General features: G+C 33.1%; 1 pseudogene; it reads right to left on the bottom strand.

Moving 5' to 3' along the window:
- Nucleotides 1-410: 410 nt before the first annotated feature.
- LOC149563805 (mannan endo-1,4-beta-mannosidase 2 pseudogene) overlaps nt 411-23376 on the bottom strand; it is a 196357-nt pseudogene continuing 173391 nt past the window's right edge.

The raw sequence follows: 23376 nt of genomic DNA, 5'->3' as shown, positions 1-23376 counted from the left end.
CTGAAGTTCTTTCACTTTTTCCTCAAGTGCTGAATTTGTGTTTTTCTCTAGCAAATGTCTTTCCTCCTATCATGAAAGCAACAATAGCACTTCAATTTTTTCCTATAAAGACTGAGGAAGCACTTTCCTATCATCATCAATATTCCACTATTCTTCAGAACCAATATGCCTAGAATCAGAGACCTTTTTCTCTGCATGTTTTGTTCTTTTTTATCAAGCATGATATTTATCTTTTTTGCTCAAACTCCACATGTATGTGCAAGGTCTTGTAGAAGGCACACCATATTATCTTCATCAGTTCTATCATTGAGCACCCCAATTGATTGTTTAGCAAGGAGAATAATGCTTTCTTTCCCTATCAAGGCTGTTGGTCTTTATTTGGCATGGAAGACCATTGCCATCCACCTCTTTCAGTGTCCAAGCCATGTGCTTTCCTTACCCTCCACAAAAAATTTCCAAACCAAAGCTCCAGTACCAGCTTCCCCTCTCCTAGCCAACTCATATAATTTGTCATACATAAATTTGAATAGTAAATCTTGTTGACTTGGTTCAAAGCCCTTGTGGTGTGAAGAAAGTTCAAACTCTATAAAAAGCACTAGTTTCTTAAGAGTGTGTTCTCCTCATCAATATGAGAAGTTTCCCATTTAGAGATATATTTGAGATGATCCTCTAGTTCCACATCAGGAATCCAACTATTAGGGTAAGCATGGACAGAGGCAAAGTCAATCTCTTTAACTTGTGAATTATGAATAAAATCTGAACCAAGTAATGTAGCCTAATATCCAAGATTCACTTCAAATTTATCAGGTGTAATATGCCCATACAAGCCTTCTAGTCCAATAGTGAGAAGATGCTTATTATCTAATGATTTTACAAACTTTTCCATTTCCTCAATCCATGCCTAGAGTTTATGACTAGAAGGGTTTGACATACAATGAGGCTCATTAATAAGCTCCCATGCAAAAATGAATAGCTCATTTTGATACTCAACTCCACTGTAACTATTTTTCCTTGTCAACATTTTCTTGACATAGTCGTTGTAGTACGCATGAATTGTTGGATCATAAAAAAAAATTTCATTTGAAGATCACAAATCAATTCCTACTGCATACGCCCATTGTATATATTGATCCTTCCCACCATAGGCATTGAGATTATTAACAAGGATAAAATCAACCTATGTCCATTTCTCCTTGCTTCCACAATGACAAAATCCAATGCTTTCTCACTACTATGCTAAGGTTGTTGATTTGCAAACAAGACCATCTTTTGATGGGTTTTTAAGGTTGAGGTGCTTCATTACTTTCTCCACATCTTCGTCATGTTCTTTTTTATATTGCACTCTTTCAACATTAAAGACAATTGTAGGGACTATAAATAGAATTTCTCCAATGTGTGGTTTGAACAACATGATTATCTTTCTAGCTACATCTAATCTAAGCATCACAACATATGCTTGGGCTCCATTATTTTGGCACAGATCCTCATATTCTTAGTGCATTTACAAAAGGGGTCCTTGTCTTTCTTCTGGTGTAAATTGCAAGGTTGCACTCCTTAGAATTGTAGACATAAGAGGTAGATCACCTTTTACATGTAGATCTGATCTCAGAAATTGACATATGCATGTTGGATATGTAATCAAATTATGATCACCTTGATCTCTCAGGTCATACATAATCCCCTCAATACTTTGCCAGTTTGGTGCAATTAGTCAGGCCTTGAAAGTGGGTCTGGCTAATTTTTTTTTTGAAATCAAACACCTAAACCCCTAAATTGTTCCAAATGAGTTACCTTACTAACTCTAAACTATTTGCAATACTATTCAACATTTATAATTTATTTTTTGCCGATTGCCAATTTCGTGCCAGGAGGTCCTTTGACTGACCTTAAAAACTGACCAAAACACCTGACTGAGCTCTAAAAAAAAACCTACTAATTCTTTGTTCTGCAACCTCTTACCTTGTCAAATCTCATCTCATGAAAAATTCTCAATCAAAAGATATTAATTGTTAAATTTTCCTTCCCAAAATTGCCTGCAAGCAAACACGTTAGAAAACAATAAATCACGTTTCGTTTTGGTTTTGAGAACTAGGTAAACTAACACTTGGGGGCATGAAAGCTAGGACATTGGTTCACTCCCATAGGAGAACATAAATTTATGATTAGGGCTCATGACATATAATAGGGAAAATTCGGCGAAGTATGTTACTCAAATTTGCATGATTGGAAACAATGTCAGAAAAATAGTTTTTGCAAATGGAATGGACCTAGGAAAGTGTGTAAATAGATTAGTTAGGATTTGAAAATTGGCACACTTAAATTATTTTTAGAGTGCAACACAATGAAATAATCCATTTGATCTCGCGTATCACAAATTTTGAGTTATGACATCTCGAACAAGGGTACTCACCAATCTGCAATTGTTGACATAGTAAAAAGTTACAAATTGCATTTGGAATCATGTTCCAAAATATATCAAATAGATTCATGATAAGCTCAAAATTGAAACATAGTAAGTATCTAACCTCTAAAATGAAACACAAAATGAATTTTATCATTTTGATCAACTATGTCAAAGTTATAACAAGTCAAATAGGGCCTCCCATAATTCTGAACAATTCACATCAGCATGATAACAATAAATGACCAACTTTGAGGGATTCAAAACCTAGGTAAAATGACTCAAAATATGAAACATAGGATCTTTGATATGGACACTAAATACTTCCAAAGTGATGAGTCATGAAACATTACTGGGTGTGAGATATTCAATTGTAAACACAACCTCTTGTTGCTATTTGACACTTCAACAAAAATACAGAATTGGACATAGCTCAAAATGGAACTTCATATAATGGCTCAGAATGGAAATTTATCTTCATGAAACACATAAACACACTGAGTGCAAGGTTTTAGAAGCATTAAACACCTCTTAGGCCTCACAAGTATAGTAAAGTACACATGCATTAAATGCACTTTAAAGGGCTCAAGAGCTTGGAATGGTGCTCAAATCGGGAAGGTGATTTTGAGTCCCAACAGGCCTTATTCCTAGCACATGGATGGAATATTGTGTCATCATATCTGAATTAAATTCTATATAATTTCTTGTGACTCCTCCTATACATTGTCTTTTGTGTGTACTCTTAGTGAGGGTAGCTTAGTATTGCTTCTTTGGGCATCCTACCCTTGCATCATGTGGTATTTGAGTGAAGGTTTCTTTCCTTTCAAAATTTGGGATCATGGATAACCTTGTTGTGGATTGGTTGTAGGGTGGTACACTGATTTCCAGACTTCTAACTTTTAGAAGGTTTCGATTCTTGTAGGGACTATTATTAAAATGGTTTGAGATAAAGGAAATGTAGATAATGCTATCATGGACATGTTGATACAAATTACAACTAGACTTGAAGCTATTGAAATAACCTAGAGAAAAGTACATCTTGATGATGTTAGTAATGAAGAAGAACTAGTTGCATCAAATTCTACACTTAAAGTTGAAGAAGGTGAAGAAATACTTTTTAGATCTTTGAGTGGAGTGAATTCTAGAATTTTTTTTGAACTATCTTTCTATAGTGGAAAGTTGGATACTGATGCTTTGTTGTACTGGATCTCTAAGATTAAAAATTTCTTTGATTATGAAAGTATTCTTGAATATAGCAACATGAAGATAGAAGCTACAAAGTTGAGAGGCCATGCTCTCTTTGGTAGGAATAGTTGCAGACTGATAGACAAAGAAGAGGAAAAGAAAATATCAGGACTTGGGTAAAGATGGTTGGTAAGTTGAAAAGGAGACCCCTTCTTGTTGATTATCAAGTTAATTTTTTGAGAAGAATACAAAATCATAGACAGTAAGATATGACTATGAAATGTTATATTAAGGAATTCTATAAGTTGGACATTAGATCTAGACATGTAGATGATAAGGTTGAAAAGGTTGCTAGATATTTGAATGGTGTAAGGACTTCTAAAAAAGATGAGAATACGTTTATAAAGATGGAAAGTATTGAAGAACCATAACTTTATGTCTTGAGAGCTAAATAAATATTGACAAAGATATATGAACATACACAAGGAGGAAGAAGTGGAAGATTTCAAAGGAGAAGATGTAGAACTTATGGAGGAATTAGTAGATCTAGTAGTACACATCATGATAGAGGTAAATCTGAATGGAAATATGATAATGATAATAGAGGAAGATATAACTATACTAGAGGTAATTCTTTTGCTTACCCTAGGAATAATAGTAATGGAAAGAGAAAAGATAGATCTTGGTTTAAAGGAACTTGTTTTAAATGTGGAGAACAAGGATAGAGAGCTTTTGAATGTACATTTTCAAGAAAGAAGACAAGAAGTTACAATAGAAATGCTTTGATTCAAGGGGAAGCTATTGATCCTATGAATGAACCTAAAAAGTAGAGAGAACCCAATGATGAGAAAAACCTTATGAAATGAATAGTTGGATAATGAACCTATTTTGAGGAAAAGTCTCTTAAAAAATATATTTAAGGTTCAAGATTGTTGGAAATGCAAGAGGAGTAATTGGGAGGAGAGGGGTGAATTAGTTACCACAAAAAATAAATCCTTGTCCTTAGATGCCAATACAAACTTCCACTAAGAATGCAATACTAGAAAGCTCGATTAACACTATGATAATACTATCACTTAGTTAACAAAGAAATCTTAAGATTTATTAAACCATTTTATCCTTTAGTAAGTAAGTTGCAAAAACATCAAGCATAAGCAAATAACATGAACACACATGACACCAAGATTTAACATGGAAACCCAATTTGGGAAAAACCACCTTGCAAGTAGTCACAATAATTTTCACTCTTATGAAGTGAGCCCTGTTAGGAGCTAACCATGTTAAAGGTTACAAAACATATTGTTAAGTATGACCCTGTTAGAGGATTTAGATCAACCTATTAGGAGTGGCCTTGTTAGAGGTCTTAAAACACTTCAATCATAAAATGTCACCTTGTTGGAGGATTTACAAAATGACTATTAAGTCAAATCTATTAGGAGATTTCTTTACTGTTATAATGGTTAGAGAGCAACAACAATTTGACCTAATTTATGAAGAAACTATCTTTGCATATTCATTTCTATTCTGGCTTGACCTCTGGATGCTTCCTAATCAAATTTTTATTTGTATCTTATCTTCCACATTTTCATGCTCTATTTTTTTCCTTCACTCACATATCCATCTTATTTCATATTCCACCTCTTATTTTTGTCTTCTCAACTTGACTGTTCTTAAATATCATAATCTAGGAAAATTTGGCTTGAATACCCTTTTAAAACATTAATAAACACCCAAATAGTTAGCCTTAATCAATAAAATATTTAACAATTTCATTATGTTGTCACTTGGTCAACACTAGGATTGAACTTGATTGACACCGTGACTCCTTCATTGCCCCACTACTCGGTCAATACTAAACTCCTTTGATGCCCAACCACTTGGTCAATACTACAAGCAACAATCCTTTCATTAACCAAATAGTAAGTTAATACTAGAAATTCTTCATTACCTAACTTCTTAGTTAATATTGAGATATACAAGGTTAATACTACAAACTCTATATTGCTCAGTTAATACTAACATTTGTGTAAACATCAATGAAAATATACAATTGAAAATTGTTTGCAACAAACTCCCTCTTTGGAATTGATGTCAACACAACATGTCAACATAAGTTGATAAAAGTATGAGAAATTATATAATATCCTTAGTTTTATTATGATTCTCATCCATACTAGCTCCCTCTAAGATTTTGCTAGGATTTGTCTTTGCTACTTTTCGATCACTGCTCTTCTGTTATTTTCTCCCTTTTAGTTTTACACTCCATCATTAACTTTTCATCAATATCATTAATACTTAAACTTTCACAATCTTCCATGTTACTCTTCCATGTTGACACTAAAATCTCCCTCTTTGATATCAATTTCCAAAGGATATAGACATCTAGAATTATAATGTACCTTTTGTACTAATTCATATGCAATATGCTTTGTATTTTACTATTAGAGTAACTGCTAGCCTCCCCCTTCAAGATTTGTGACATGGATTAACTTCCTCCTATGTTCTATAAGTCTAGTGGTTGTATCGAGCATTGATAGGTCAATTTTTTGGTTCAACAACAACTCTATCTTGTAACAAGTGGTATCAGACCTTGGTCACAGGTTCAAATCTCCTCGAGTAACACTAAGGGGGGAATTTTTGGACTAACCACTAGCCTTCCCCTTTGAGATTCGTGACATGGCTTAACTACTTCCTATGTTTCATAAGTCTAGTGGTTATATCAGAAATTGATAGGTCAACCTTTTGGTGCAATGACAGCTCTAGCTTGTAACATTTACTACATCAACTTGATTGATCTTCAATGGAGCTTGGTTGATGCCACACTATCTTTTGATTTAGTGAGCATTAGATAGGGGAATAACCCCTAGTTTACCTCTTAGATACATAAATTCATCCTTAGGTAAAGATTTGGTAAATATATTTGTTATCTTTTCCTTGGTGTTCACATATTCCAATCTCACCTCTTTATCTTGAACCAATTCCCTTAGGAAATGATATTTGATTGCAATATGTTTTTTCCTTGAGTACATCACTGGATTCTTGGATATATTGATTGCACTTGTGTTATCACAATAACCACTGGTTCCTTGATTTCTTCCTTCATTGTTGACATTGATTGTTTTATCCACATTATGTTAGAATAATTAATTGATGCAACAAATTTTGTTGTGTATTGAGAAATAAAATTTTGTTTCTTGCTTGTTCAAGACATTAATCCCTTTCCAAGAAAGAATGCTCCTCCACTAGTACTTTTTTTTGTCATCAATGCTTCATTCCTAATCCACATTAGTAAAGGCTCTTAACTCAAGATTTTTTCCTTTCTTGTACCATAATCCATAGTCTTTAGTTCCTTTTAGATATCTCAAAATTCTTTTGACTACCATCATGTGATTTTCTTTAGGATTAGCAGAAAATCTCACAACTATGCCAACTACCAATGCAATATTAGCTCTTGTGTGAACCACATAATAAAAGTATCCTAAGAATTGATCTATAAATAGTTTGATTTATCTCCTTTGAATCATCATTCTTTGAGAGGTTATGCCCAGTAGACATAGGTGTCCAACTAGTTTGGAATCTTCCATTCCAAATATTTTCAATGTTTCCTTGATGTATTTTAATTGAGTGATGAATATCACATCTTTCATCTGATTAACTTGCAGACCCACAAAAAACATGATTTATCCAAACATAAACATTTCAAATTCTTTACTTATTTCTTCAGACAATGATTTACATAAGTCATCATGTCTTGTAAATAGGATATCATCTAGAAATATTTTTGTAAGTAATATCTTGTCTTGTGGTCCTTCCTTGATATAATATTTTCTATTATCATTTGTCTTCTCAAAACCAAATTTTACTAGATATCCATGAAGTCTTTCATACCATGCTCTAGGAGATTGCTTTAATTCATGTAAGACTTTATAAAGTTTTAGTACCATTTTTCTTTGGCTTGGATCAATGAAACCTTTAAGCTGCTCAATGTAGACTTATTCTTCTAAGACTCCATTCAAGAAAGTTGATTTGATATCCATTTGATATAATTTGAATCCCTTATGTGCTTCATATGATAGAAGTGTTATGACTCCTTCAAGTCTTCCAATATGGGCAAATGTTTCCCCATAATCAATTCCTTATTCTTGAGCATAACCTTTACATACAAGTCTTTCCTTGTTCCTTGTCACTTATCCTTTCTCATTCATTTTATTTCTAAATATCCATTTTGTACCAATCACATTTTTATCCTTGGGTCTAGGAACAAGAGACCAAGTTTTATTCTTTTCTATTTTCTCAATCTCTTCATTCATAGCTTCTATCCAACTTTCATTTTCTAAAGCATTTTTACAGATCTAGGCTCAACTTCACTAAGTAAACATGTACCTTTTAATTTGTTCCTTGTCAATATGCCTTCTATCTCTCCTCCAATTATTTTCAGTTCTTCAAGATCTTCATCCTTTTGCTTGGGTTATTTTGGTTGATCTAGCTATAACTTGGGTAGTATTTCCTATGACTTAGGTTGCACTACCTAGGACTACAACTTGGGTTGCACTAACTGTGAGTTGGATGCCTTTGTCTGTGACTTGGGATGAATTATTAATGAATTGATAGGTACACTTGGTTGCTGAATGGCTTTAACCTTTTTAGGTAAGGTTTTAGGTTCCTCATAATAATAGATAATTTTTCTATAATCTTTAGGGTCTTTGCTACTATGTTCATGACTTCTTTCTACAAACTCATCAATTTTCACATGTGCACTTTCTATGAGTTTGTGAGTTGTAGGATTCAGACATTTGTATGCCTTTCTTTTATTGGAGCATCCTAGGAATATTTCTTCATCACTTTTTGCATCAAGATTTCTTTTCATTACATCTTTTAAGATATAATAGTTTCTTCCAAATAAGATAACAAACATTGGGCTTATACCAATACCATAATTCATAAGGTGTTTTGTTTGTACCTTTCTTCAATTGAACTTAGTTAAGTGTATGAACGATTGTATCAATTGCTTCTCTCTAGTATTTTGGTACAACATTCTTCTCTTTCAATAGTGTCCTTGCACATTCCATGATGGATATGTTCCTTCTCTCTACTATTCCATTCTATTCTGGAGTCCTATGTGTCGAAACATGTCTTTTGATTCCTTTTTATTGTAGAAATCATTGAATTCATTTGAGATGAATTCTCCTTCTCTATCTGATCTCAGGCATTTTAGATTCTTCCCTATGTCTTTCTCAACTCTATCCAAATACCATTTGAACTTCTAAAAAGCATCAAATTTATCCTTCAAAAACATTACAGTCATCATTCTAGAATAATAATCAACAAATAAAATGAAATATGTATCTCCACAGTAACTTTCTACACCAATTGGTCCATAAAGATCTATGTGAACCAGTTCTAAAACTTCTTTATAATTGTAGGAATTAATTTTGAAACTTCTTTTACTCATTTTTCCAATTTTGAATTGTTTACACATGCCCACCTCAAGTTTCTTCAGATAAGGTATGCCTCTTACTTTGCTGTTCTTGCTTATAGTGATCAGGTTATCAAAGTTAACATGACACATTCTTCTATGCCATAGCCAAATTTCTTCAACTTGATCTACAAAATAATAAATTTCATTGAGATATAGGTAAAAAAAAATTCATTTTGTTTGATTGCTAGTTCCAACTAGTTTTCCTTTTCCATTCAATATTTTAGCATTTCCATTCAAGAATTCTACTTTGTATCCTATATTGTTCAACTGAACTACATTGAGTAGATTATGTCTTAATCCTTTAAACCAATAGGTATTCTCACATGTAATTTCATTAATTATGGTTATGATTCCTTTTCCTTTTATATAACACGGTTCACTACTCCCAAATCTAACACTTCTACCATCATAGTGTTCCAAATGTTCAAATTTTGTTTTATCACCAATCATGTGATGAGAACAACCACTATCTATGATCCATGTTTCATTTTTGATAACATGAGAGATAAATTCTATATTTTCATTTTCCTCATCATTAGATTCATCTTTAATAGCAACAAAAACTACTTCTTCATTATCATCACTATCAAAATCTTTTACAATGTAACATGATTTCTTAACTTTGCATTTGTAGTCCTTGTATCCTTTGAAGTCTTTTTTGCCTTTGAGCTTTTTGAACTTCTTTTCATCTTTATCTTCTTTTTTTGGACACCTTGTAGAAATATGACCAACTTCTTCACAAGAGAAACAAGTCAATGGAACCTTTTCTCTAAATTTTCCTTTTCCTCTTGCTACCCTTTTTGCTAGGAGAGCTTCAATGACTTCAAGATATTCATTTGATTCATATTCTTCTTTACTGTCAACTTTTTTGCCTTTTGAGTTTTCCCCTCTTCTACCAAGGGATAGTTTAGCTTTGAATGCAGACTCAAGATTGTTAGAAGGAGCATAGTTATCAAAGTTATCCAACTCAAAAGAAATCAATCTTCCCACAAGAGTATCTAGAGTTAAGTAATGTGTTGGATTGCATCTCATCTCTTAAATAGCTGAAAATATAGTTGCATAAATAGGAAGAAGAGTTCTTAGTACCTTGTTGATTATTTTCTTATCATCAATTTTACCTCTTGTAGCTTTGAGTGCACTTACACATTCTTTGATCCTTTCACTGTATTGAGTAATATTCTCACCTTCTTTCATTTTCAATCGATCAAAATTTCCTCTTAAACTTTCTACCTTAGATATTTACACAATTTTTTCACCTCTAAAGATTTTCTTCAACTTTTCCCATTTCAAATGCAGTAGGATAATCCTTGACTTCATCAAATTTAGAATAGTTCAAAGAGGATGCAATATCAATCATCATAATATTGTGATTATTTTCTTCTTTTATTTTCTCCACAATCATAGGCTTGGGTGGTAGCACACATTTGTTCTCCAGTAGAATACACCAACATTACTGATACTTGATATATGAAGCTATCAACTCCTACCATGCTAATTTTTTTTTTATTGTTAAGTTTAGAGATCTCCCTTATGTAAGACATCTAGATTTTTAGCTTAGGTCTTTAAAACCTTTTCCTATAAGCACCAACTACTCTAATACTAATTGTTGGAAATGTAAGAGGAGTAACTAAGAGGGGAGGGGTGAATTAGTTACCACAAAAAAACAAATCCTTGTCCCTTAGATGCCAATATAAACTTCCAATAAGCATGCAATAGTGGAAAGCTCAGTTAACACTATAATAATACTATCACTTGGTTAACAAAACAATCTTAAGATTTATTAAACCATTTTATCCTTTAAGTTGCATAAACATAAAGCATAAGAAAATAACATGAACACAAATGACACCAAGATTTAACATGGAAACACAATTTGGGAAAAACCACCTTACAACTAGTCACAATAATTTTCACTTTGATGAGGTGAGCCCTATTAGGAGCCAACCCTATTAAAGGTTACAAAACATATTGTGAATTATGACCCTATTAGAGGATTTAGATCACCCTATTAGGAGTGGCCTGGTTAGAGGTCTTCAAACACTTCAATCTGTTAAGAGATTTCTTTATTGTTACAATGGTTAGAGAGAAACAATAATTTGACCTGATTTATGAAGCAACTATCTTTGCAAATTTAGATCTTTGTTCTAGCTTGACCTCTGGGTCCTTCTTGATTGGATGTTTCTTTGCATCTTATCTTCTACACTTTCCTACTTTGTCTTTTGCCTTTGCTCACATATCCATTTTATTTCATGTTCCAATTCTTATTTTTGTCCTCTTAGCTTGACCTTTCTTATATATCATAAGCTAGGAAAAGTCATCTTGAATACCCTTTCAAAACATCAATAAACATCCAAATAGTCAACCTTAATTAATAAAATATTTGACAATTTCATTCTATTATCACTCAGTCAACACTAGACTGAACTTAGTTGACACTGTGACTCCTTCATTTCTCGACCACTCGATCAATAATTAATTCCTTTGATGCTTGACTAACTCAGTCAACACTGCAAGCATGAATCCTTTCAGTAACCACCTACTCGGTTAATACTGTAAAGCCTTCGTTAATCAACTACTCGGTTAATACTGAGATATACAAGGTTAATATTGCAAACTCTATTTTTCTTGGTTAATACTAACATTTGTGTAAACATCAATAACAATATATAATTGAAGAATTTCTTCCAATAGAAGATAAATGTTGCAAAGTGATAATTGATAGTGATAGTTCTAATAATTTGGCATCTGAATGTTAGAGTAAAGTGTTAATTTAATATCATTTATTAAATTACCTTTACCCCCTTCTTAAGATTTCACCTTTATGCACTTTTACATTCACATTTAATAATTAATTAGTAATTATTAAATGGCTTTTACCTTTTAGGTTACCCTTTTTGGGTTTCAATCTCCTTCTATAAGGATAGATCTTTCGTAGTTATCTCTCATCTTTTTCATTTCTGAGAATACAATTTGCATATTTTTAGAGCAAAGCCTTGCCTCTTCTTATCTTTTTCTTCTCCGTGACATGTTTTTACATGCAGGTATTCTTTGGGCTTTATGGATTTGTAATGCTCAAATCCTTCATGGTATCAGAGCTAGATCTACTATAGCTTGTTTGGTATTTGGAGAAAAAGGGGAACGAGGGTTTGACCAAATAAATCTAACATTTTTCAAGCATTTTCTTTGATTTTTGGAGGTGCGATGGTGGTGATTCAAAAAATATAATTACAGAGGTGATTTTCAAACAATGGTATCTCATTCATATAAACTCCTTTCTCTGAGTAATTTTTATGTTTTGTTTTGGGGTAGAATTTCGTGATCAACACATTGCTATAGGTTGTTTGTAATCTAGTTTCCTAATTTTTTTTGAAAATTGTAAATCCCAATTTTTACAACTTGAAAGGCTTTGTTTGGGCTCACATGGACACATATTCAAGTACTTTTTTTTAAAGTGCATAATTTTGTGTCTACTTTCTAGATATGGTATTACTTTGGAGTAATATTGAGTGGACATAGTACTTTAAGCATTTGGTCATTTTTTGGCCTACAAAAAATAATCCAACACCTTCTAAAACAATGTCTGAGACATCTTCTTGTAAATTCTAACCCCTCATAACTATCACACATGGAAGACCTTGATGACACAACTTCTCTAGTAAAAATGGTTGTGGTCTTGTTTAGATGTCATCCAACCAATTTTACAAAGGCCATTTGAGGTCATGCAACACAGGAAAAAGATGGATGAGGAAATGGGGTTAATTGCTTTATAGGTATGTAGTAGTCTATAGTTTCATCTTGATGGGTGCAATACCCTTCTAGCTATGTTATCCAAGCTTGAAAGCTTGTTTGGTATAGTGAATGAGTTTAGGACACTTCAGATTGAGGTAGAGCTTACCTCTCTTGTACCAGATTCTTTTCCTTCATTGAGGACTTGATGAAGTTCAACCAACAAAGGTCTTTATTGCAAGGTTGTGGGAAGACCATGACTAATACTAAGTGCATCTACCTAATTCTTTCTAAGCTTTGTGGAAACTTTTAGATTTTTGCTTCTACCTTCTATTCCACTAAAGATGCTTTGGGTAATAGATTTACTATGCCATCCTTTGAAATTTTTTGTGATTGTTTGACTTGAGAGAAAGCTAAGCTCTCTCAGTTGGATTCTCTCACAAGTTCATATACTTATGCATTGGTAACTCGACAATCTTCAGGAATGAAGGAGAAGACATGTAAATCTCATTCTATAGAGTCTTAGATTAATTCTAGCACTCACAGTTCATCAAGGCCACCTCCTCCTAAAGTGGGTAAACCAAAGCAAAAAAGACCGAAGTGTGCTTATTGTAATAATTCTAATCATGATGAGTCACATTTCTATGAGAAGAAGTTAGATGGCTATGTCAAACATGTTTTAGATTTGAAAGGTATCCTTTATAAGAGAAACATTGATATTCCTTCTACTTCTCACAAATATTCATCATCATTATTTTAGTTAGATGGTAAAGATATAGGAAAGGGTCATGCACTATGTGCAACTACTATTCCTCATTCTTCTAGATGGTTACTAGATTTAGGTTGTTTACACCATATGGCATCTTCTTAGGATTTGATCTCTTCTTTTGAGGCTTCTCCTATTCCACACATTTTGATGGGGAACAACACTGTTATGACTGTATGTGGTAAAGGTTCTATTGACATTGATAATGTTACATTTCACAATGTACTTTTTGTTAGAATATATAGTCCACTGATATAACTAAGAGGAGAGGGGGGGTTGAATCAGTTATCCAACTAATATCACAATTATTAAATTTAAACAACCTTAACCATATGAGTAATATAAATTAAAACTACAAGAAGATACTCACACACAATAACACTAGATATGTTAACTAGGGAAACCCTTGATAAGAGGGAAAACCCTAGTGGGGATGGTACCCACAAGATGATGTACTAATATAATTATTTTTTGTTAGAAGATGGACCCTGTTAGGAGTCTATGAATACATTCAGTATATATGAGTCCTTGTTAGGAGACCTTGAATACCTATTAGGAGATTCCAACCTTGTTAGGAGTTGTGGAAGATAGCTGGACCCACTTCCCAAACAACCTCAAGGGAAAAATTAATGAACCCACTATCCAAATGATCTCTATATTATTCCTTGTATAATAAAAAAATTGTAATATACTATTCCTTCCTCTTTCTGTATCCTATCAACTAGACATTTGCTCCTTTGGATCTTGTAAACAGATCACAAATCTCACATCCAATAATCCCTTAGATTGCTTACATGCATTTAGTAAGTACTCTGCTCCTTTTCACACTTCCCACTTCAACAATGACCACAATACTTCAACACACTCTTACAAACAAGGAAAACATATTTCCTTTATACCATATCTTCATAATAATTCCTTGAGTTGGCCTTGAGGCTTTCCCAATTAATTATAATAAGATAATTAATTAATTATAATTAAAATAGCACTGTTGGCTCATAGTCTATGCAAAAATTCATACGTGCACTACTAGGGCTTGTGCACTCACTAAGATCATCATTTGACTATCCTCTATCACTACCTAATTATGCATCTCTTCAATACATCTCAAATGTAAGATAGCCAATAGACATGAGGAACTACTTTCCCAATACTCTATCTTTGAATTTCTTTCTGTAAATTAGGTACATCTTCCATACATCTTTGACTCAGCCTCTATGCATTTGACCATGTCATTAGGAAACTATGTCAAATATTTCTATAATGACACATTACCAAACAATCAAACCATTTCTTCTACTCAACCAATCTTTACAAAAATCGACAAGCATAGTCATGAATGCAACATGTCAATACTCTCCAATGCTCAGGATACTCCCATAGAGTAGTATAATTAACATTCATTCTAAAAATCTCCCCCTTTAGCATTGATGGAAACATAGATGAAAAAACATCTAAGTTTCAAGAATACCAAACAATGTTCTACTACCTGGTGTTGACCAACTTCAGTTGTCTAAATGCTAAAAAGAATCTCAAACATAACAGATGCATACTCCTTCTTCTTAGACATTGATTGTTTACTTCACATTAAAAAATTCAAAATACATCAGATGCACATTCCTACTTCCTTTCATGAATCTTTCTAAATCTCTCTAAAGAGATATCTCTCCCCCATACTTAGGAGATGTGGTTTTCATGTATATTCTCCCCTATTGACATCAATGTCAACGACCTCAATCTCAATGTTACAACACATCAATTGTTATATACCATTTTCTAATATGTTGCATTAGTTCATCAACCTACTCGAGTGTCCAAAGACACTATTCAATACCAAATACCAAGAGTCCTTGGTGACTTAGATCATCACAAATACTCCCCCATATGGGAAGCATCAAAATTTAGGCTAGGCTAGCACTAGTGCTCTGTACCATTAGACTAATGCACTCTTTGCATCATCTACTCATAAGTAGGCAAGGGAATAACCCCAAGCATACCTCTCAAGCACTCAAATGTATCTTTAGGCAAAGGCTTCATAATGATATCTGTAATCTAATCTTTATACTCACATACTCCAATTTGATCTCCTTTTCTACTACTTTCTCTATCAGTACATGATAATAAATATATGCTTAGTCTTAGAATGCAATATATGATTCTTAGAAATACTCACTATACTTGTGCTATTATAGTAAATGATAATAGGTTCTTCAAACTCAATTCTAATATCCTTCAACATCTGCATCATCCATATAACTTGATTACAATTATTTGTTGCTGCAACATACTCTACCTCAGTAGTACTCTGTGAAATAAAATATTGCTTCTTTCTTAACCAAGAAACCAATCTTCCTCCAAGAAGAAATGCTCCACCATTGGTGCTCTTTCTATCATCCATATTTCCTGCCCAATTTGCATTAGTATATGGACATAAAGTTAGATCACTTGATCTATCATACCAAATTCTATAATCAGATGTCCCTTCCAAATATTTGAATTTCTCTTTACTGCTACAAAATGATATTCCTTAGGATCAACTTGAAATATAGCTACAAACCCTACTACATTTTCTATATTTGGTCTAGTGTGAGTCAGATACTGCAAACCTCCAATCATGGTTCTTTATTTCTTTTTCTCTATTGTAGGTGTCTGATCTTTGCTGGATAACTTGTGACTAGTTATCATAGGTGTACCAATCGGTTACAACTTTCCAAACCAAATATTTTCAATAGGTCTTTCAAGTACTTAGCTTGTGAAATGAAAATACCATCACTATTATGCATAATCTACAATCCTAGGAAAAACTTCATTTCTCCTATCATGCTCATTTCAAATTCATTCTTCATTTTTTCAATAAATTTATCACTTTCTTCATCATTACCTCCAAAAATGATGTCATCAACAAATATTACAATGCAAACCATTTTCAACTTCTTTCTAATAAGTTATTATCTATCATACCTTTAGAAAATCCAAGCTTTATCAAATAACTATCCAACATTGCATACTAGGTTCTAGGTGCTTGCTTCAAACCATATAAATCTTTCTTTAATCTACATACCATGTCTTTGTCTTTTGATAAAGGAAAACCTTTAGGTTACTCAATACATACCTCTTCTTCAAGTTCTCCATTCATAAAGGCTAATTTAACATCTATTTGATAAACCTTGAACTTCTTATTCACTGCATAAGCCAGAAACATCCTTACTACTTCTATTTTGGATATAGGTGCATATGTCTACTCATAGTCTATGCCTTCTTACTATAAATATCCCTTGTATACAAGTCTAGCCTTCTTCCTCACAACTTCACCTTGCTCATTCATCTTGTTTCTGAATATACTTCTGCTAGGAGTTGTCAAATCAACTCTTTCTTCTTCTCTAGGCTCAAATCTATATTCTTCTATCTGATTCCCATCTTGCAAATCATTGCTATTCTTAATGATAACTTCCACATTTTCATGGTTAGCCTTTGGATCAACAATAGTTACCAGAGCTATCTCTTCTACTACTTCCTCTTTCTTAACCAATTCAAGCTCATTATCTTTAACATCACAGTCATTCAAGAATATTTCCATACTTTCTTCAAATTCTTCCTCTTCATTAAAAAGAAAACTCTTTCTTCTTTTTCTTACTCTCTTAAGACATCTAGATGAAAAATGACCAAACTCTTTACATGTCCAACAAACAAAAATTTCCATACCTTCTGGCTCTATTTTCATAAGTAGATCAATAGCTTCTTTGATCTTTATGTCTTCTTTGGATCTAAATCTATCTTTACTTGTGCCTCTATTCTTTGTATGCAACAAAAGGATTCTAGATTTGGAAACTCAATGTTTAGATTTGCACACAATTTTGACATCTCACCAAGAATCTCCATCTTTTAGGTGTCAAAATTTCCTCTATTGACTTAGGACTATCTTTTCTGAAATAACTCACCATTGATCTCCCAAAGCTATTAAGCTTTCTCTTCAAGGACCTGATGCTCTGATACTAATTTTTAGAATATATAGTCTACTGATATAATTGAGAGGAGGGGGGTGGATCAGTTATCAAAATAATATCACAGTTGTCAACTTTACACAAACTTAACCATATGAGTAATATAAACTGAAACCACAATAAGAGACTCATACATAATAACACCAGATATGTTAAGTAGGGAAGCCCTTATCAGAGGGAAAACCTCAGTGGGGATGGTACCCACAAGATGATATACTAATATAAATATTCCTTATTAGAGGATGGACCCTATTAGGAGTCTATGAATACATTTAGTAAATATGAGTCCCTATTAGGAGACTTTGAATCCTTATTAGGAGATTCTAACCCTACTAGGAGTTGTGCTAACCTTGTTAGGAGTTGTTGAAGACAACTAGACCCATTGGCCAAATAACTTCAAGGGAAAGACCAATGAACCCACTATTCAAATGATCTTTGTATTATTCCTTGTAGAGTAATATAATTATGCTATATTTTTCCTTCCTCTTTCTCTATCCTATCAATTAGACATCTGGTCTTTCTGATCTTATAACTAGATCACATATCTTGCATCTCATAATCCCTTGGATCACTTACATGCATTTAGTAAGCACTCTACTCCTTTTCATGCTTCACACTTCAACAAAAATTACAATACTTAAATACACTCTTACAAACAAGGAAAACATCTTTCCTTTATACCATATATTCATAATAATTCCTTGAGTTGGCCTTGAGGATTTTCCAATTAATTATAATAAGATAATTAATTAATTACAAATACAATAGCATTGTTAGCTCATAGTCTATAAAAAAATTCATACGTGTGATACTAATTTATATCATCAATTGACTATCTTCTATCACTGCCTAACTGCACATATCTTCATTACATCTCAGATGTAAGATAGCCAACAAACATTAGGAACTACTTTACCAATACTATGTCTCTAAACTTCTTTCTGTAAATAAACTTTGTGTTATCTCATTTTTCAATTTCTTGGGAGGTCAATTTGGTAGCCTTCAAAATGGAGAAACCTTTCATTTTTTGTTGGGTTCCTATTTTGTCCTTGATGAAATGGAAAAAACTAGTTAGACTCTTTCACATGGAAGGGTTAACATTGTGTGTTATCTCATCCCACAATTTTCTTATGTTGATTATGTAACTAGCTCCAATTGGTAGAAGAAACTACAAGATGGGATAACACACAATGTTAACCCTACCACGTGGAAGAGCCTAACTAGTTTTTTCATTTTTCCTGCGATAAAAAGAAAAACCAATGAAATAGTGATGTGATACACCTTCACCATGGGCTAAAATTTATCATAAAAGGGCCAACATGTCATGTTTTCCCAAAAAAAATTCCATGTGTCATGTTATCCACATATTTTTTATGAATACCCTATGTTATACCCTTAATATTTGTGCACTACATCATCATAGTGCTAAATGCTTGGAATGTTATTTTGAAAACATGCAAATCTGTGTGTAAGGGAAAGGAGGTGAAAGAAGATTTATGTTCCCCACAAACCATTAGAGATGTAAGGTATATAGGAGGATTTTTTGTGCACACATGGATAACACATCAAAATAATAAGACCCCATATCCATGTGAGGGTCAATAGACTGTGAGGTTTTTTAGAATTTATTTCTAACATGTGTTATCCAAAGGTTAATTTCTAATATGTTATGTTATCCTCATAAGCTTTGTTCCTTGCAACCTCACAAACATGTAAGGTGTGAAGGAGCATTTTTTGTGGGCACATAAGGAATATGAGGAAAAGGATCCAAGGATCACATATCCCTGCTAGGTTAATATGTTGTAAAGTTTTCATGTAGTTTTTTTCTAACATTTCATGTTAATGAAGGTTTATTGCTAATAAATCATGTTAATCCCCTAAGCTTTGTACCTCACTTCCTCACAGTTCTACCTAATGCTTCACATCATAGCTTGTGGGTGTGTAAGGTAAAGGTGATGAAAGGAGCTTTTTCATTTACAATATTGTTTAAGGATTGTTGATGAATTATAGTGTGTTTTAACACACTTATATTTTAACCTATATTTCCATTATATTTTTGTGATTTAGACATAAAAATCATGGTGTTGTTTTAATTATAGGATATAAAACATAGCGTGTATTTTTGTAGCATGTGAATTGATGCTTACTATTTTAATAACTTTTTTACCAATTTCTAGATACTTAAAACCTACCCATAATCTCATACCACTATTTCTTCTTTACTATACCATTGGTGGATTTTGCCACCATTAGCCCATCAAAGATAATCGGTCTAAGACACCTTCATCATAGTCTAAAATCTAGCATGTAGGGACCAATATGTCATGTTTTCAAATACTTATTTCTAACCTAACATGTTATTTAAAGATCTATTAAATACATGTCATGTTTTCACCCTAAGATTTGTGCTTCATGTTGTCATGATTTTAGTTGCCCTACAATTTTCAAACTTCTAGGATTAGGAGTGAGTCAATGCAATGTCATGTTTGAGTCTAGATTTCCCTTAAGGATTTTCTCCTCTCATCTATCCCTTTGCATGCACTTAGGTTGAAATTCAAAATAAATATAATGCATTCATTCATATTAGGTTATTAAGAAAGGGAGGGTAAGTCTATGCATTTCCTAGATGAGAGGAAAGTTGTTCTGAAACCCTAATCCTTTGTTCAAATGTTCATGGTGAAGACAGGTTCAATTGGAGAAAGATCAGATGAACACAAATGGATGTGGCAACAGGAAGAGAATGGTCAAAGGAAATAGGTTCATCTCTGAGGTTGAAAGGAATAAAATCAAGTTTATAGGAATCAACCTTAAAGTCATGGGAGTAGATTGGAAGAAGGTTCGTCAAAATTCAATGCAAAAGAAGCTTTGAAACTATTAGTAATGATAGAGAACCATGGTCAAGGTGCTAGGATGAGCATTGAAAGGTCAATAGTGAATGAATGAACACCACATACACAAACTATTATCATGTTACATTTTCTTGCATCAAGAAATGTCTATCATCATAAGTCATAGTGCTTATCATTAAGAATAGGAGATGAAACTTGGTTACAATGATGAGTGATGAGAGATGTCCATTGATATATCTTCAGCGATTATCAATAGTTGAATGGGTTAGGTGATCAAAGGAAGAAATATCTTATTATTTTGATAAGGTGAAATTTACAAAAGTAGTAAAAGAAAAAGATTGCATGATCATGACTCAATTTTGGCCTAAAGAAATCCAAATTGTGATGGTGTGAAGAGCCAACCACATCAATTAAGATATAAGGCTATCACATCATTTCATGTGGTTAAGACTAACTTGAGTTTAGTGTTTTAATGAAGTGAAAGAATTCATTTACAACTTTGTAAGGTTAAGAAATAAGTTAAAGCTCCAAGTTGTGAGGTTGCAAGGAATGTTAAAAGTCAATTTCACATGGTTATGGCATCGTCGCATGATTTTACTAGAAATTAAATTCTTTGATCATGAAGCTGTGAAATAGGATATCAATCTTTTATGCAGTCATTGCTAGATCATAAGGTGTTAATGTTAATTCTCAATTAAGGCTATGAAGGTGTGAAAAGTAACCCATGATAGTCAAGTTTAAAGCTTTCATAATGTTGCATGTAGCTAAAGTTAACTTGAACTCAAAGTTGTGAAGAAGTGATAAAGAGCCAAAATAGTAAAGTTAATGAATCACATTGTCACATCATTAAGCTAGAAGAAAATATTATGATTTGCAAAACTATGAAGAATGAAATGATAGTTAAGATAGCCAGTGACCTCAATATCACAAGCAATTAAAGTTAATCTTAATTTGAGGTTATAAAGTTGTGAAATTGATAACAATTAGTCATTGCATCATCACACAGGTTAAAGGTATTGTATGATGGGTAGTTGTAAAGAGGCAACAAGGATTAAGTTGTAGCTTTTGCAAGATCACAAGGTTAAAGTCATGGTTAGTCTAGAGGGTTGTGATGTTGTGAAAATGATTGATCGCGACTTCACAATAGTTTTCTCACAATTAAGTTTCAAGGAAAATGGAAGGGTTTCCATGTTTAAATCATGATTATTGATAGGAGATCAATGGTAGAGATTCAAACTTGCTGTGACTATTAGGATATGGAATACAAGTTTTGGCACCAAGGTGATTGTTATAGATTAGAGAGGAATATGAACCATTTTGAATGTTTCTAACCATTTCTACTTTCTTTCTCTGATGTAATGATTATAACGACTAACTAATGATCTACTAAGTGATTCACATGCTCTAATGATGCAATAATTGGATTGTAACTAGCCAAGAACCCAAAGAGGGGAGCCTATATATGTAATTGTCTAAGTTAATAGAAGGGATAAACAAGTTTAATGTATTTTCTCCCCCTATAGCAGATATTATTGAGTGAGAATCAAGAGATGTATAGAGTGAAGGTTTAGATCGATGTCTATAACTAGGTAATGTAATGTTTTGATTCCACTTAGAACTAACATGCCTAGGTTTCTTTCATTGTCTCCTTTAGTTGAGCTAACATGCATGTAGGTTAGTCTTTTGGGAATTATAGGATGAGTACTTGTGAAGCTATTAGTATTTGGGTTAATTAGAGTGTTAGCAGTATTAATAGTATGGTTAGTCAAAGTGCTATCTTTCATAGGTGTTTCTGCTCTTTTCTAGAGCTGCATAACATTCTACATCTGTAATGTGAAGTTAGGATTAAAGTGTGCTAGGAGTTTTCCATTGGGAAAACTTGACTAGATAGGGAGCCACTTAGGGCCATGGATGTTCTTATTCCATTACACCCCCTTGCATCCCATAGAATTAGATGCATTTAGGATGAGTAGAGTTAGTGTTAGACTTAAAAATTTTCTTAGATTGCTTCTGTCTATGAGTAATCTAGTTAGCCTCTTTTGCTCTAAGGTTAAGAGCATACCCCTAGTCACCCTTTTGATCTACTTAAAAAATCATTCCAAGTATATATTACATATAGGGGAGCTATACCCTTCAATTCAGGGATTAGTGACATAAGGGTGCACTAATCCAATCTATTGTAGATAGCTTGTTTCTCATGATCTTGGGCATAAGGAGTCAAGGTAACGCCAATTCAAGGTGAGGGAAAAATTGTTTACCAAAAATTTTTGGTGACTCTGTTGGGGATTGGAATTCAAGACTAGTGCTTGGTTTCTCATTCTTAGAAAAGGTGTCTTCCCTAAGATGAAGATTGATGACTCCTTATGAAGGACCAGTTCCCTTTGGTTTAAGAAGGTCTAGTATAACTCAATGGCCATGCATAATTCAAAGACTAGGAAGGCCAAGGCCTAATTCCACTCTCCAAGAGCTCAATGAAATTAATAACAAGATGATGCAAGAGTTTGTGCTTCTATATAAAGAAAGCATTTTCCATGCTATCCAAAAGAATATTAGCATTGAAGATGATCATGTTTCTGCATCCCTCTAGAAATGTGTATGCTCTAGATTCTACAAGCTAGAAGACATGCAAAGAGAGGAGTTGAGGTTGAACCAAGAAAGGTTGAAGCTCATTCTTGAAGAACTCCATGCCACACATGACTAGGTTCTTCATGATCTTTTTGATTAGTATAGAGAAAGCATATCCTATGCACTCTGAGAGAACATCAACATAGAAGATGAGCACATGTCAAAGATGTTTTGGAATCACATATGTACTCATTTTTGTAGACTCAAGGACCTACAAGAGGCTAAAAAAAGTATAGATAGTTGAACATAAAATGCCCTTAGTAAAGTCACTTGAATCTATTCCTTATGGTTTTCAAATATTTAAAGAGCTGGTGAACTTTTCTAATATTTTAGAAAGAGATAAT

This window comes from Cupressus sempervirens, chromosome 4 (genome assembly GCF_028749045.1).
Source record: "Cupressus sempervirens isolate cs-2001-9-10 chromosome 4, ASM2874904v1, whole genome shotgun sequence".
NCBI classification, from domain to species: Eukaryota; Viridiplantae; Streptophyta; class Pinopsida; order Cupressales; family Cupressaceae; genus Cupressus; species Cupressus sempervirens.
The sequence above is the reverse complement of the archived record's forward strand: the minus strand, read 5'-3'. Positions and strand labels throughout refer to the sequence as shown.